Source organism: Saccopteryx bilineata, chromosome 7, assembly GCF_036850765.1.
Source record: "Saccopteryx bilineata isolate mSacBil1 chromosome 7, mSacBil1_pri_phased_curated, whole genome shotgun sequence".
NCBI classification, from domain to species: domain Eukaryota; kingdom Metazoa; phylum Chordata; class Mammalia; order Chiroptera; family Emballonuridae; genus Saccopteryx; species Saccopteryx bilineata.
This window is the reverse complement of record NC_089496.1, coordinates 15,029,505-15,034,762: the sequence shown is the minus strand read 5'-3', so window position 1 is coordinate 15,034,762 and position 5,258 is coordinate 15,029,505. Positions and strand designations below refer to the sequence as shown.

Below are 5,258 nucleotides of genomic sequence, written 5' to 3'. Positions count from 1 at the left end.
AGCTGGCGACCTCGGGGTCTCGAACCTGGGTCCTTCCACATCCCAGTCCGACGCTCTATCCACTGCGCCACCACCTGGTCAGGCAAACTTGATAAATTTAATGTCTAGTTTAATATGTTACCCACTTCATTTGTGAATGGTAGAAAAGCTTTCAATTTCAGGACTACTGCGGCCAAAGGTTTCTGATTCTTCCTCCTCCCTTTTTTCTTTTTTCTGTGTCCATTTGTTAGGATTCAGGGCAAGGTCATGAGTAGGGATTTTGTTGTATTGCCTAACACCTATATGCAAACAATGTTGACCTTTGAGCTAATTCTGTTTATTCTTTGTTCCCTAGCACCATAGTTGCTCTAATAGACAATGGCTAAAACAATGCTTTCTTGCCCCTCACCTGAGAGAAACGGAGGTTTAAAGAAGCATTTGTATTTAATGGAATCACTTTTTAAAATTCACTGGAAGAACTGTTGCAGGAGGCTCTAGAATTATGGCCTTTCTGATTTTTTCTATTCCCTCCTACCCTCCAAACCTCCAAGCTGAGCCTGAAACCATAGTTTTTTGATATGTGTGTGTGTGTGATCTCTAGTTCTGCCCCTGTAGAGTGTGTCTTTATATCTTATCCTCTTAACATTGACACTTGTTTTTAGTCCAAAACTTACTTCAGTCATTTGGGAGTTACATGATCATTGACTTGAGTTGTACAGCAGAGATGTACTGCAAAAATCTAAAGAAATAGTTTCTTTGCTCAAGGGAATGTCAACAGACAAGGGGAAGGGGAAAAAAACAACCCTGATATTCTAGAAAGTTTCTTGGGTATGTTTTTTCATTCTTTATTATTATTAAACCTCATTTCAGTGAAAAGAAGAAATCTTTGGAGGGTTATTAGTCTGAATTTATAAGGCAGTTAAATTGTAGAAAATGTTGGGAGAGAAGGCCTTTTACTTACAATCAAATCCTCAGAGTAAATTATCAAGGTTTGCCTTATTGACATGGCTAATATGCTTAACAGCATGCTGTATAAAATATTTACACCATTGTAATTTATCTATTTAAAAGAATAAATAATGTTTGTGGGTATTTTTGCATATATTGCCAGGTTTTTCTTCATAGCAGTGCAGTTCAGTAGGCATCACTAATAATGCACAGAATGTGAAAAAACTTGTTTAAAGTCAAGCAGCAAAAAAGCAGAGGAGCTAGGGGCTCTTTGCTTTCCAACAGGACTGACATACACAGTTAAGTTTACCTCAAATGAACATGCTGTCATTTCACAAGCATTTACCATGTATCTCTTAAATTAAATCACTACATAAGTTTTATTTAAATGTAATAGAATATTTGCTCTGAAATTCTTTATTGAGAAAAACAGATCTGTAAACCAACCTCAGTTGTATACATGAAATTAAAAAAAGATAGGACTTAGAACATGAGCTGAATATGGATTTAAAGTTGACAAGGAGCACTTGCTATTTCATGAAGCACTACCTAGATTTTATTGTAATGTGAGCATTTACCCTCTAGTTTTGTCAATTAAACTTGAACAATACTCAGTTTGTTTAGACCCTAAACTTTAAGATAATTTAGACTTTTCTGTATAGTTCATATATCACTAATGTATAAAAGAAAAAGGGAAACTTAATTCAATCCTTTTCCAAATTAGAACAAATACCAAGTAGGTGGGGTCCTAAACATATTTTAAGAAAATTTAAAATTCAGTTCTCGGCCCTGGCCGGTTGGCTCAGCGGTAGAGCAGCGGCCTACCGTGCGGAGGACCCGGGTTCGATTCCCGGCCTGGGCACACAGGAGAAGCGCCCATTTGCTTCTCCACCCCTCTGCCGCGCCTTCCTCTCTGTCTTTCTCTTCCCCTCCCGCAGCCAGGGCTCCATTGGAGCAGGGATGGCCCAGGCGCTGGGGATGGCTCTGTGGCCTCTGCCTCAGGCGCTGGAGTGGCTCTGGTCGCAACATGGCGACGCCCAGGATAGGCGAGCTTCGCCCCCTGGTGGGCAGAGCATCGCCCCCTGGTGGGCAGAGTGTCGCCCCTGGTGGGTGTGCCGGGTGGATCCCGGTTGGGCGCATGCGGGAGTCTGTCTGTCTCTCCCTGTTTCAAGCTTCAGAAAAAAAAGAAAAAAGAAAAAATAAAAAAATAAAAAAATAAAATTCAGTTCTCTTCCTAAGTCAGTGAGTGGTCCATGGAATATTACCCATGGCAATATATTTATATATAAAAAACATCTTCCAAATATTACTTGGCCCAATCACTCTTCTTGACAGCTATGACAACTCCTGACATTTTTGTTTTCTATGTTTTAGTTGGAATCAGAATCATTAGACAAATTAACCAAGCTTAGAACCTGGAGATTCTTTAGAATCCTTTGTCTCATATATTTAATTGGTTGTGAATAATCTCATCTCAATCTCCATAATTAGGCCTTTCCTACAAATTCTGTCTGCTAGCCGCTTTTAGATTATTGACAACACTCTCTCAGGTCTTCTCCAACACCCTGTGGTCAATCCTGAATGCTATAGAATTCTTGGTGTATCATTTTCTCCTCCAACAGGTGACAACATTAGGCAGTGTGAAAAGCTCAGGATTTGGTAAAGAGATTTGGATTAAAATTCTGTGTAATCTTGGACAATTTACTTAACATCTTGAGTCCTGTTTTCCTCACCCATGGAAAGAGGATGATCATAATAAAACTTATTTGCTAGGCTCTAGTGAAGATTTTATATCTATATCCTAACACAGAAATTGGCACATTTTAGACAACCAACAAATATCAGTTTTATTCCTATCTCTTTCTTTAGGTTTCTCATTACCCAGTAATTCGGAAGCCAACCTGAGTTGTCAGTTAACTAGTCCTGTGGTCCTTTCTTCCATCCCCCATCCACTGCTGTCTTCCCAGTCACATCCTGCTTCACTTTCTTTGTTTGTCCCTGTGCTTATCTTTCTTCTCTATCTTGACCTTTCATTCATCTCCAGCTCAGAGTCTAACTCATCCAAGAGGTCTTACTGATTAAATCAGAAGTTGGCATGTGCATTAGCTTATCTTTCTAACATTTTTAACATTTTAACAAAGCTGCTCTGTATAGAATAAATACATAGAAGTATCTTTTGCCTGTTTACCCATTCTATAGCATATAGCAGGCAAATGGTTGGTAAGGAAATAGATTGATCAAATGCATCAACTATTCTTGCTAACTCAACTCATTCTGTAAGTCAAAGGTACAAAACCAAGTCATTATTTCTACTATTCAACTCCAAGAAGCTGTGATTTTAATTGAAAATACCAGTAATAATTTAGTGATAGCCAATGTTATATAACTCTTGAAGAAAAACACCTCTCCAGAGAAGTGAACCTCACACTACAGCATGAACAAAATTCACTGAGTACTGAGCCACTACTGCCCCCTATAGTCCATACAAGATATTTCAGGGAGCAATAGAAAATGTTTTACCTTGGCATTCTCAGGTTTTATTGACAGAATATCTAGATTGTCTGCCTAGCATCCTATCCCCATTTCCTTCTTCACAGCAGTACTCTGACTTACGCAGGCATCCACAAAATGCAACCATGTGACTTAGGGAAAGGTGGCCCCAGCACTAGCCCCTAGATGGGCTTTACCTAACCAAAAGCAATCATGGTGTCTCTTAACTTGGGTTGGTTAGGAATCTGGCTTAAGCAATCAACTTCTGGGATTCCCTTGGTGATGAGACCTATGTTGGGCCAATCAGACTGAAAGTAAAGAATGGTATTGCATAATTGGCAATTTGCTCTCTGTTATATATAAATGAGGACTCATGTACCATTATTACTTCTGGTAACCACTCTGATCACTGGGAAACGCTGTTATAGAAAGCAGTCCACACTGTGGAAGGCAAAGCACTGAAATGAAAAGAACACAAGGCCCAGACTTCTCTGAGCTGCTCAATCAGCCAACCCTGACACTCCATCCACATTGGACTTTTTTTTTAGTATATGAGGAAATACATTTTATAACCATTTAAGTCAGTTTGAAAGCACCCTGTTAACAGTACTGAAAATGGAAGCAAAGGAAATAATAATAAATCTTTAAGGTCTTGTTGATTTCCAAGCTTAAGGACATTATATAAATATACATTCTCGATGGCATACTTCCAAGGAATATTTCCTTAGCCCAGCTGTGACTAGAAACAGAATAGGTTTATTAAGGTTCAATTTCTTACCCCAGTAAGAAATTATCTATCTTTAACTTTCTAAACGTAGATTCTTGATGTTAAAGCCCAGGGGTCGCCTGACCTGTGGTGGCGCAGTGGATGAAGTGTCAGCCTGGAAACGCTGAGGTTGCCGGTTCGGAACCCTGGGCTTGCCTGGTCAAGGCACATATGGGAGTTGATGCTTTCTGCTCCTCCTCCCTTCTCTCTCTCTCTCTGCCCTCTCTATAATGAATAAATAAAAATAAAATCTTAAAAAAAAAAAGTATAAAAAAAAAATAAAAAAAAAAGCCCAGGGGTCTGTCTGTATTCAATCAGCAACATATGACTGCCAAATGCAGGTATTTGAATGTCTGAGCTCATTGCCAGAAACTTTTTTCCCCAAGCTTGGCTTCCCTCTACTTAAAAACATATCCTCAAATCAGACCAGATCATCAGTTATTTTTACTGAGTTGCTTGTTGGGGTGATGTCATCACCATATTTTCTTTTTTTTTATTCATCAAATATTTATTGCATACCTGCTATAAGCCAAATATTATATTGAGCATAAACAAATGAGGAAAGCTTCTGCTCCTGTTTCTAGATTTTACAAGGAGTGTCATAAAAATTACTTGCAATATATAGAAACAACACTTAACCCATATGCTTGGTGGCTGCTTCTTTTTCCAAAGTGTGAAATATTCACTGATTTACAAGTATAGTGTAATCCTTCTTTTAGCCAAGATTCACCCATTTGCAAAGTGGGCCTAATGATATTGTTCTATTTATTTAAAAATGTTTTCAATTACAGTTTACATTCAGTATTATTTTGTGTTACTTTGAGTTGCACAGCAGGGTGGTTAAACATTTATATACGCTACAGTGTGATCCCCAATAAGTCTTGCACAGACCTGACACATTACAGAGTTATTACAGTATTATTGATTATATTCCTTAAGCTATATTTTATATTCCCGTGATTATTCTGTTTATTTATTTATTTGAGAGAGAGAGAGAGAGAGATAGGAAGGGAGCGAGAGAAGGGGAGGAGACAGATGAGAAGCATCAGCTTGTAGTTGCTTCACTTTAGTTGTT

General features: G+C 38.5%; 1 non-coding gene across 1 annotated transcript; it reads left to right on the top strand.

The window, feature by feature from the left end:
- Window positions 1-1,713: 1,713 nt before the first annotated feature.
- TRNAG-ACC (transfer RNA glycine (anticodon ACC)) lies at window positions 1,714-1,789 on the top strand. The gene has a single exon. It is a non-coding gene; the product is annotated as a tRNA-Gly (tRNA).
- Window positions 1,790-5,258: the final 3,469 nt, after the last annotated feature.